Source organism: Mobula hypostoma, chromosome 7 (assembly GCF_963921235.1).
Source record: "Mobula hypostoma chromosome 7, sMobHyp1.1, whole genome shotgun sequence".
NCBI lineage: Eukaryota > Metazoa > Chordata > Chondrichthyes > Myliobatiformes > Myliobatidae > Mobula > Mobula hypostoma.
Genome location: NC_086103.1, coordinates 149264889 through 149277408, shown reverse-complemented (window position 1 = coordinate 149277408; position 12520 = coordinate 149264889). Strand labels below are relative to the sequence as shown.

The window sequence follows — 12520 nt, the reverse complement described above, 5'->3', positions numbered from 1 at the left end:
TCCTCTCAAACTCATTCTCCTCTCCTGCTTTCTCCTCATAAGTTTTCATACCCTGACTAACCAAGAACCTATCACCCTAAATGCACCCAATGACCTGGCCTCCACAGCTGCCCATGGCAACGAATTCCATAGATTCACCACCTTCTGGCTAAAGAAATCCATCCGCATCTCTTTTCTAAATGGATGTCCTTCTATTCTGAGGCTTTGCCCTCTGATCCTAGACTCCCCCACCATAAGAAACTTCCTCTCCATATCCACTCTAGGCCTTTGATCATTTGATAGGTTTCAATGAGATTCCCCCACTTCCCCAATTCTTCTAAATTCTGGCAAGGCCCAAAGCCATCAATCGCTACTCAATATGATAAGCCATTCATTCCCAGAATAATTCTCGCAAACCTCCTCTGAACCCTTTCCAATGTCAGCACAGCCTTTATTAGATAAGGGGCCCAAAATTGCTCACAATACTCCAAATGTGATAAATTGGATCAGCAAATTTGCTGATGATACAAAGACTGGAGGTGTAGTGGACAGTGAGGAAGGTTTTCAAAGCTTACAGAGGGATTTGGAACAGCTGGAAAAATGGGCTGAAAAATGGCAAATGGAGTTTAATACAGACAAGTGTGAGGTATTGCACTTTGGAAGGACAAACCAAGGTAGAACATACAAGGTAGGGCACTGAGGAGTGCAGTGGAACAGAGCGATCTGGGAATACAGATAGAAAATTCCCTAAAAGTGGCGTCACAAGCAGATAGGGTCGTAAAGAGAGCTTTTGGTACACCGGCCTTTATAAATCAAAGTACTGAGTATAAGAGTTGGAATATTATGGTGAGGTTGTATAAGGAATTGGTGAGGCCGAATTTGGAGTATTGTGTACAGTTTTGGTCACCAAATTACAGGAAGGATATGAATAAGGTTGAAAGAGTGCAGAGAAGGTTTACAAGGATGTTGCCAGGACTTGAGAAAGTGAGTTACAGAGAAAGGTTGAATAGGTTAGGACTTTATTCCCTGGAGCGTAGAAGAATGAGGGGAGATTTGATAGAGGTATATAAAATGATGATGGGTATGGATAGAGTGAATGCAAGCAGGCTTTTTCCACTGAGGCTAGGGGAGAAAAAAACCAGAGGACATGGGTTAAGGGTGAAGGGGGTAAAGTTTAAAGGGAACATTAGGGGGGGCTTCTTCATACAGAGAGTGGTGGGAGTGTGGAATGAGCTGCCAGATGAAGTGGTAAATGCAGGCTCACTTTTAACATTTAAGTAAATCTTGGACAGGTACATGGATGAGAGGTGTATGGAAGGATATGGTCCAGGTGCAGGTCAGTGGGACTAGGCAGAAAAATGGTTCGGCACAGCCAAGAAGGGCCAAAAGGCCTGTTTCTGTGCTGTAATGTTCTATGGTTCTATGATTCTATGAGCTCACCAGTGCCTTATAAAGCATCAGCATTACATTTTTGCTTTTATATACTGGTCCTCTTGAAATAAATGCTAACATTGAATTTCCTTCCTCACCACTGACTCAGCCTGCAAGTTAATGTTTAGGGAATCCTGCATGAGGATACCCAACTTCCCTCAGATTTTTGAATCTTCTCCCTATTTAGAAAATAGTCTATGCTTTTATTCCTTCTACCAAAGTGCATGACCGTACACTCCCCGATACTGTATTCCATTTACCCCTTCTTTTCCCATTCTGCTAACCTACCCAAGTCCTTCTGCATCGTCAACACTACCTGTACTTTTATCTATCTTTGAATCGTTTACAATCGTGGCCACAAAGCTCCTCCATACATTAGGCAGTCCACGCCTGCATGCACAATTCCCTACCAACCTTCAGGCATTATTAGTGTTTCAAATTCAAATTGATGTTTATTGTCACCAGACTGTACATATATACAACCAAACCAACAATGCTCCTCTCGATCACAGTGCACCAACAAAGTATATCACACAGAACAGAAAACATAATATTACCATAAATAAGTTATAAAGTATAATTCACAATGCATGTGGTACACAGAACAGATAAGTAGTAAACCGTAAACAACTCACTGTCCTAGTGACAAGAGCTTGGTGGTGGCAGGGTATTCATTAGTTCCTGAAGGGAAGAAGCTGTTACCCAGCCTGGAAGACCTAGTCCTGATGCTGCTGTGCCTCCTACCTGATGGTAGTGGATCAAAGAGATTGTGAAATGGTGCTAGGGATCCTAAACAATGCTTTGGACCCTTCGTCTACTACACTCCTGGAAAATCTCACAAGAAGGGGGGAGGGAGACTGCATTGATTCTCTTACTATCCTCTATAGGATCTTGTGGTCAGATGCCTTGCAGCTTCCTTACCGCACAATGATGCAGTCAGGTAAGATCCGGAGATTCTTTGGAAGTCAAGAATACGGCATAAAACTTGGTGGTTATGGCTTAATACAGGTAGTATTAAGTATTACAAGAACAAAGAACAAATAAAGAAAAAACAGACGACAATAAAAGCTATAGTCATTTAATACTCAGACTGGAGATGACAACATTTCAGTGATAACAACTAACCTATAAAATAGCCAGATTCAGGTGGTGTGACACCTGTTGTGGAAAAACTGAGAAGCTTTTGGGCAAGCTCGGTAAGCAAGTTTGTATGCCCCTTCCCATGCATGTGGGTTTCCTCTGGGTGCTCTGGTTTCCTCCTGCAGTCCACAGATGCATTGGCTAGTAGATTAAATGGCCGTTGTAAACTGTCCCATGATGAGGCTAGGGTTAAATTGTGGGATTGCTGTGCAGCGCGGCTTGGAGGGCCTATCCTCACTGTATCTCTAAATAATAAAAATAAATAAAATACAGCATCAGCTATACTGTATTTACTAGGAAATTCGATGAACAATTACACATATATTGGTAATTATTTAAAAATTATAAGCACAAGAAAAGTAATAATTCTACACCATAATTCAACATTTGGGGATCATCTCCATCTACAGATCCCCTTCAATTAGCACACAATCCTGATTTGGTATTATATTGCCATTCATCACTGTAGCTAAATCTTGGACGTCCCTCCTCAGCAGTATTCTGGGATTGTGTTCAGCAGTATGATATCAGTAATTCCAGAAGGCAACTCAACATAACATTTCAAGTGCAATTAATAGACAGTGAATAAATGTTGGCATTGTTAGGAACACAGGGTCCCAAAAAAAATCAAAACTGTCAATTTCAGGCACTATTATCTGATTTAATATTATACTTCCATTCAAATATAATAAAATATATATAAATCTGCTCACGTAGAGAAAACAAGTTTCAATAGTATAAGCACTTGAAAATGAACTCATAGAGTTGGATGGGTCAATTTTTTCCATCTGTATTTAATAGTGTTTTCATTACTGCTAGGTGACTTACTTTCCGTCTTCTTTAATTGGACTACATCAGAGTCTTGAGAAATCTATTTTGTTAGTGATACAGTTTCCCAACATGTGCAGGAATTCATTTCTCCAGAAAAATACACCACTGCTAAAGCCACATTTTATTGGACTAAATTTCCAGAGGTTTATTTAGGACGTTGACAATGTCCATGTTTTTAAGATGCTGCCTTTAGATTTAAACTTTTGCCTTCCATACCAATCAAAAGAGACATTTGCGTTAGGATGGGAATTATAAAGAAACTGTCCAATTTTCATTAAAATCATCCCTCATGCTAGCTTATATAATAAACTAAAAATCGACCTATCTAAATAGTTTTGTGAAATAGAATGTGGCTGAAAAATGGGGTTCCTTTAGAACGTCGTATAGTTTGATCCCCAATGAATCTGGTTTAGCTTTGTGGTTTTTTTTGATAGCACATTTTACTTCTATTTCTACTTTGGTTCCAAACTTTATCTGGATGCCTCTGTCCTCTCAAACACAATTCCACCTCAATTATACATTTCTTCTTTAAGATCATTGATGACCTTTATATATTTATATCAATGCCTTCAGCCATTTCCACATTGCGCCCTTTGGACTGTGGCAGAATTGATTGGGGTCAGAAGACAACCACCTCAACACTTAAAGGCTCCAAGGTAAATGGCAGATTAGCATTTCATGTACTGCCACACAGGTACCACCTTAAAATAATTGTTTTTTAAAAAACTAGGCTTAAGCTCTGGCGAGGAAAAAAGGCCAGATGAGGATCTGATGCCTGCTGCCCTGAGACACAATCCTAAATACCATTGCAACAAGTGAGTTATTGTCCACAACACATTCAGCAATATGAAAGTGAATATTATACATACAGTATCACATCCTCATACTCTAGCATGGGCTCTCTCCTGGGTCAGATTAGAAGGCCAGGATGTTTGGAATTTTAAGATCTGTGAAATGTGGATGTTTATTGTTTAGCTGTTTTTAAAATAAAATGTTACTTGATAAGCTTACGTTCCTTTGTTCTCTTGTTATTATTTTCCCATCCAAAAGTACTTAAAATTTTGAAGGAGTGTATGGAAGTCAGCGCCAAGTTTTTTCATCTAATTTTCCTGACAAATGCCACTATTGGTATGTTTTCTGCATCTTTCATATCAGGACAGGGTTCCAGGGTACCAGCGTGCCAAATCCAAAGCCTACATCTTTCGAACATCTTATACGACTGGGGTAGGCCTTAAGTTTGCTGCATTTTGTTTAATGGCGTATAAACTAAGACCAAGCCTGGAACAGCAGGAGGTATACACATGCTCTTCTGGAGAACGAAAATCACTTTACCTGTTAACTAGCAGATCCCAGCATATTCCAAAGAAACTCCCAGGCCAGGAGACATATGCCTGATGCCATAAACCTTGGGCAAACTGAGACATTCAGAGCCACCCAACATTTACTGCTCCATTCTTTCCCATAATCCACGAGCCTTGGCTAAATAGCATTTGCCTAATATTCATGCTCAAACCTCAGTTACAGCTGGCAAGTCAAACATGAATCTTATGACCTACTAAAGGAAATGGATTATTGCAGTTGTTGCTTATGTTGAATAAAGCAGTCAGTACATCTGACAAGCAGAAGTTCGGCATTCCTGTGAAATTTGCCTTTCTTTAAGCTGCCCCAACAGATCACAGACAACACAGTAATATATTTCACTCTTGGTCAGCATTTCCATTACACTTAACAGGGCAAAAATAGGAGCTGAATTTAACCTCCTTTGTGAGACTAATCAGAATCAGGTTTAATATTGTAGGCATATGTTGTGAAATATATTATCTTGCTGCAGCAGGACAATGCCAAACATAATAAGAACTATAAATTACAATTAGAATATACACACACACATATATATATTTCAAAATTAAATAAGTAGTGCAAAAAGAGAGTGAAAATAGTGAGATAATGTGCATGGGTTCATTGTCTATTCCAAAACCTAATGGCAGAAGGAAAAAGCTGTTCCATTGAGTGTGCGTCTTCAGCTTCCTATACCACCTCCTTGATTAGTAGCAATGAGAAGAGAGCATGTCCTGGGTGATGGGGGTCCTTAACAATGGATGCTGCATTTTTGAGGCATCGCCTTTTGAAGATGTCCTTGATGCTGGGGACGCTAATTCCCATGAAGGAGCAGGTGGAGTTTGCAACCCTCTGCAGGCTTTTCTGATCCTATGCAGTGGCTCCTCCATACCAAATGGTGATGCAACCATTAGAATTCTCTCCACAGTACATCTGTAGAAATTTACTAGAGTATTTGATAACATACCAAATCTCCCCAAACTCTTAATGAAATATAACCACTGGCATGTTTTCTTCATAATTACATCAATGTGTGAGCCTAGGATAGACCTTCAGAGATGTTGACACCCAGAAATTTGAAACTGCGCACCCCTTTCTACCCTCTCGCTGAGGACCGGTGTGTGTTCCCATGACTTCCCCTTCCTGAAGTCCACAATCGATTCCTTGGTCTTACTGACAGTGAGTGCAGCCTTCTTGTTGCAACACCAGTCAACCAGCTGATCTATGTCAATCCTGTACGCCTCCTCATCACCATCTGAAATTCTGTCAACAGTAGCTGCGTCATCGGCAAATTTATAGATGGTGTTTGAGCTGTGACTAGCCATAGTCATGGGTGTAGAGAGAGTAGAGCATTGGGATTAGCACACATCGTTGAGGTGCACCCATGCTGATTGTCAGCAAGGAGGAGATGTTATTTCTGATCTGTACTGACTGTGGTCTCCCGCTAAGGAAGTTAAGGATCCATTTGCAAGGGAGGTACAGAGGCCCAAGTTTTCGAGCTTGTTGATTAGTACCGAGAGTATGATAGATTTGAACACTGAGCTGTAATCAATAAACAGCAGCCTCGTGTAGGTATTGCTATTGCCCAGCTGATCCAAGGTCAAGTGGACAGCCAGTGAGATGGCATCTGCTGTACTTATTGTGGCGATAGGCAAATTGCAGCAGGACCAGGTCCTTCCTTAGGCAGGAGTTGTTCATGGCTATGACCACCCTCTTGAAGTGTTTCATCACAGTCGATGTGAGTGCAACTGGGCGATAGTCACCCTGCTCTTCTTGGGCAATGGTATGATTCTTTCCCCTTTGAACTCTGACTGCAACAGTGAGAGTTTGAAGATACCCTTGAACAGTTGGTTGACACAGTTCTTCAGTGCCCTACCCAGTACACCATCAGGGCCTGATCCATTGCAAGGGTTCATCCTCTTGAAAGATGTTCCGATATCGGCCTCTGAGACATACATGACAGGGTCACCAGATGCTGCAGGTATTCGCACAGGTGTTTTATTCTTCACTTCAAAGCCTGCATAAAAGACATTGAGCGTAGCTGGGAGTGGAACATCACATCTATTCATGATGTTAGGTTTCACCCTGTAGGAAGTAATGGCCTGCAAATCCTCCAGAGCTGACGTGCATCTGATTCTGTCTCTAACTTCAAACAGTTGTTTTTTTTTTCACTCTTAAAATAGCCTTCCATAGGTCGTACCTGGACTTCTTGTACAGTTATGGATTACTGGTTTTGAATGCCACAGACCTAGCCCTCAGCAGACTAAGATTCTCCTGATTATCCATGGCTTTTGGTTTGGATTTGTCTGGCATGTTCTTAAAGGCAGACACTCACCACACGGGTCTTGATGAAATTGGTGACTACTGTGGTAAATTTATTCAGATTTAAAGACGAATCGCTTAATATTGTCCAGTTCACTGACTCAAACTGCCCTGCAAGTGCTCCCTCACCTCCCTTGTCCATACTTTTCTGGTCCTCTCCACTGCTGCTGCAGTTTTTAGTCTCTGTCTGTACACTGGGAGTAAAGGTACAGCCAGGCGATCAGACTTTCCAAAGTATGGGCATGAGATGGTGGTGTAACACTGGTTGAATATGTTGGCTCTTCAGGTTCCACAGGTGATATGTTGGTGCCAGCTGGCCGGAGACTTCTTTAAGCTGGCCTGGTTGAAATTCCCTACAGTGATAGGGAAGGCATCAGGGTGCATTGTTTTGTGAATGCTGATCACAGTGCTCAGCTCCTCCAGTGCCTGCCTGACGTTAGCCATGCACGGAATGTACACCGCTACCCCGATGAGGCGGAAAAGTCTCTGAACAGATAAAATGAATGACATTTGACCACTAGATATTCCAAATCAGGTGAGCGGATTGAGACAGACCGCCACATCTCTACACCATGATGAGGTAATCAGGAAGCATACTGTGCCTCCTCTACCTTTAAAAGACTCAGCTGTCCTGTCTTTGCGGTGGATGGTGAAGCCCTCGGGCTGGAGAGCTGCGTCTGAAAGTGTAGGGGTGAGCCATGTTTCTGTGAATACTATGTAATAATTTGCTGCTTACTATCATTTCAGTTACCTTAGACCTTCACAGTTTTAGCTATTCATTCACAGGATGCAGACATGGCATCTATCTCCAATTACTGCTGAACAGAGGAGGGAGAGAAGAGTCCCTCCTGTATTTCTTGCCACTTATAGGCCAAATCAGTAAGAAACTCCACTTTTCTTTCTTGAAATACTCTAGTGAACCAGATGGGATTGTTTAATGACCATAAGACCATAAAATGCATGAGTAGAATTAGGCCACTTGGATCATCAAATCTGCTGTGCTATTCCATTTTGGCTGATTTATTATATCCCTCTCAACACCATTCTCCTACATTCTTCCCACAACCATTGTTGCCCTTTCTAATCAAGAACCTATCAACCATCCTTTTAAATATACCCAATGAGTGGGCCTCCACAACTGTCTGTGGCAATGAATTCCAAAGGTTCACCACTAAAGAAATTCCTCCTCACCTTTGTTCTAAAAGGACATCCTTCTATTCAGAAGCTGTGCTCTCCGGTCCTCGACTCCCCCACTATAGGAAACATCTTGTCCACATCCATTCAATTTAGGGCTTTCAGTATTTAATAGGATTCAATGAGATCACCTCTCATTCTTCTAAACTCCAGCAAGTACAGGCCCAGCGTCATCAAACGCTCCTCATATGTTAACTTTTTCATTCCCATTCTTGTGAACCTCCTCTGGGTCCTCTCCAATAGCAGCACATCCTGTCTTAGAAAAGAGGACCTAAACTGCTCACAGTACACGAAGTACTGTCTTACCAATGCCTTATAAACTCCAGCATTTCATCCTTGCTTTGATATTCTAGTCCTCTCGAAATTAATGCTAACGTTGCACTGGCTCAACCTGCAAGTTAATATTTAGGGAAATCTGCACGAGGGCTCCCAAGTCTGTTTGCACCTCCTGATTTCGAATTTTCTCCCCATTTATAAAATAATCAATGGCTTTATTATTTCTATCAAAGTGCATGACCATACACTTCCCTACACTATATTCCATCTTCCACTTCTTTGCTCATTCCCCTAATCTGTCTAAGTCCTTCTGTAGACTCCCAGCTTCCTCAACCCTACCCACCCTTCCACTTATCTTTGTATTGTCCACAAACTTGGCCACAAAACCATCAATTCAGGCATCTAAATCATTGACCTATAACGTGAAAAGAAGTGGTCCCAACACCGACCTCTGCGGACCACCACCAGTCAATGGCAGTCAACCAGAAAAGGCCTCCCTTCATTCTCCCTCATTGCCTCCTGCCTGTCAGCCAATCTTCTATCCATGCTAGTAAATTTCCTGCGTTAACATGGTCTCTTACCTTGTTTGGCAGCCTCATGTGTGGAACTTTATAAAGGCCTTCTGAGAATCCAGGTAAACAACCTCTACTGACTCTCTTTTGTCTATCCTGCCCGTTATTTCATCAAAAAATTCCAATAAATTTGTCAGGCAAGATTTCCCCTTAAGGGAACCATGCTGACATTGTCCTATTTTATCATATGCCTCGAAACCTCATCCTTTATAATGGACTCCAAAATCTTCCTAATCACTGAAGTCAGGCTGACTGGCCTACAATTTCCTTTCTTTTGCCTCCCTCTCTTCTTAAAGAGTGGAGTGACATTTGCAATTTTCCAGTCTTGAAAGGTCACTACTAATGCCCCCACAATGCCTCTACAATGCCTTCTCTGCAGCTATCTCTTTCAGAACCCTGGGGTGTACTCCATCTAGTCCAGGTGACTTATTTACCTTCAAACCTTTCAGCTTTTCCAAACCTTCTCCTTAGTAATAGCAACTACACTCACTTCTGTCCCCAACACTCTCGAATTTCTGGCATACTGCTAGTGCCTTCCACAGTAAAAACTGATGCAAAATACTTACTAAGTTTGTCTGTTATTTTTTTGTCCCCCATCACGACCTCTGCAGCATTATTTTCCAGTGGTCTAATATCTAGTCTTGCTTCTCTTTTACTCTATATATATCTGAAAAAAAAATCTGGTATTCTCTTTTACATTATTGGCTATCTTATCTTCATTTTTCATTTTCCTCTCCTTATTGTTTTTTAAGTTGACTTCTGTTGGTTTTTCAAAGCTTCCCAGTACTCTAACTTCTCACTGTATTTTGCTATATTATATGCCCCCTCTTTTGCTTACACCATCTTTAACTTCCCTTGTCATCCACAGTTGCCTCATCCCCCTTTAGAATACTTTTTCTTGTTTGGGATGTATCTATCCTGCACCACCTGAATTGCTCCCAGAAACTAAAGCCACTGCTGTTCCGCCATCCCCTTCTTGCTAGTGTCCACTTCCAACCAACATTGGCCAGCTCTTCTTTCATGCCTCTGTAATTCTCTTTACACCATTGTAATACTCATACATCTGATTTTAGCTTCTATCTTTCAAGCTACAGGATCACTCTATCATAATATTATCACAGCCTCCTGAGGATTCATTTATCTTAAGCTTCCTAACTGAATCTGGTTCATTACACACTAATCCAGAATTACCTTTTCCCTAGTGGGCTCAACCTCAAGCTGCTCTAAGAACCACTCATAGGCATTCTACAAATTCCCTCTCTTGGGATCTAGCACCAACCTGATTTTCCCAGTGTACCTCCATATTGAAATCCCCATGACTATTGTAACATTGCCCTTTTTACATGCCTGTTCTATCTCCCATTGTAATTTGTAGCCCACATCCTGGCTACTGTTTGAAGGCCTGTATATAACTCCCTTCAGTGTTTTTTTTTACCCTTGCTGTTTCTTTATTCTACCCACAAGTATTCTACATCTTCCAATCCTAGCTCACCTCTTTCTAAGGTTTGATTTGATCAGAGTCCCCCTGCACCAATTCCTCAGTCACACATTCATTTTTTTCTTACCTTCACTGGCACGTGGCACAGGCAGTAATCCAGAGATGACCATACTGGAGGTCCTGCTTTTCACCTTTCTACCTAACTCCCCATATTCTCTCTTCAGTACCTCCTCCCTTTTCCTACCTACGTCCTTGGTACCAATAAGTACCACGAATTCTGGCTGTTCACCCTCTCCCTTTAGAATGCTGTGGGAGGAAAGATACCATCTGGATGTCTCTTTCATGTCAACAGAATGCCTTGCCTGCTCCTCTAACTATCGAATCCCCTATCACCATTACACTCCACTTCTCTGCCCTTTCCTTTTGAGCCTCAAAGCTAAACTCAGTGCTAAAGACTTGGATGCTGTGGCATTTCCCCTGACTGGCTGTCTCCCAAACAGTATCCAAAGTGGTATACTTATTAAAATGGCAAATGGCTACAGGGGTACTCCACATTGCTCACCTATTCTCCTTCTCTCTCCTAACAGCTACCCAGCTACCTGCCTCCTGCAACTTAGGGGTGACTATTTCCCTGGAGCACCTATCTATCTCCTCCTTATTCTCCCTTATGAGTTTAAGCTTACCCAGCTGCAGCTCCAGTTCCTAGCATGGTCTCTAATCTGATGATTCATGGCTGCTATTGTTAAAAGTTGCCATGATGGGATTCAAACTCATGCCTCTGGATTATGATTGTAACTCCTGTAAATAAACTATTACATCACCATACCCCAGAGAGCGATCTTAACACATCAAGTGTCTCCATTCATTTGATAACTTATTTGCAACCTTAGAACAAATTGAAAATTTTTGAACAGTTCTAAAATGTGTTTCATTCATACAGTACACACTCAACGGTCACTTAATTAGGTACCTCCTGTACCAAATAAAGTGGACGTTGAGTGCATGCAATCTTTTGCTGCTGTAGCTCATCCACTTCAAGGATTGCAGTGTTGTGTGTTGGGAGATACTGTAATCTTCTGCACACCACTGTTGTAATGCGTGGTTATTTGAGGTACTTCCGGTCAGTTTGAACTAGTCTGGCTATTCTTCTCTAACCTCTCTCATTAACAAGGCATTTTTACCCACAGAACTGCCACTCACTGGATATTTTTGTTGAGAAACATAGAAACCCTACAGCACAATACAGGCTCTTTGGCCCACAAAGCTGTGCCGAACATGTCCTTACCTGAGAAATTACCTACGGTTACCCATAGCCATCTACTTTTCTGAGCTCCATATACCTGTCCAGGAGTCTCTGAAAAGATCCTATCGTAACTGCCTCCACCACCGTCGCCGGCAGCCCATTCCATGCACTTACGACTCTGCGTGACAAATTTACCCCGATATCTCCTCTGTACCTACTTCCAAACACCTTAAAACTGTGTCCTCTCGTGCTAGACATTCCAGCCCTGGGAGAAAGCCTCTGGCTATGCACATGATCGATGCCTCTCATCATCTTGTACACGTCTATCAGGTCACCTCTCATCCTTCGATGCTCCAAGGAAAAAAGAAAAAAGGCCGAGTTCACTCAACCTATTTTCATAAGGCATGCTCCCCAATCCAGGCAACATCCTCGTAAATTTCCTCTGCACCCTTTCTATGGTTTCCACATCCTTCCTACAGTGAGGCGATCAGAACTGAGCACAGTACTCCAAGTGGGGTCTGACCAGGGTCCTTATTAGCTGCAACATTACCTCTTGGCACCTAAACTCAATCCCACAATTGATGAAGGCCAATGCAACATATGCTTTCTTAACCACAGAGTCAACCTACGCAGCAGCCTTGAGTGTCCCGTGGACTCGGACCCCAAGGTCCCTCTGATCCTCCACACTGCCAAGAGTCTTACTATTAATACTATATTCTGCCATATTTGACCTACCAGAACAGATCCCTGAGGCAC

At 42.0% G+C, this 12520-nt stretch overlaps 1 long non-coding RNA gene across 1 annotated transcript in view; it reads right to left on the bottom strand.

The window, feature by feature from the left end:
- Positions 1 to 2467: 2467 nt before the first annotated feature.
- The window catches only part of LOC134349650 (uncharacterized), a 30397-nt gene continuing 20344 nt past the window's right edge, over positions 2468 to 12520 (bottom strand). Inside the window, exon 3 of the long non-coding RNA XR_010018736.1 lies at positions 2468 to 2795. This is a non-coding gene — a long non-coding RNA (uncharacterized LOC134349650). The remainder of the gene's footprint in view (positions 2796 to 12520) is intronic.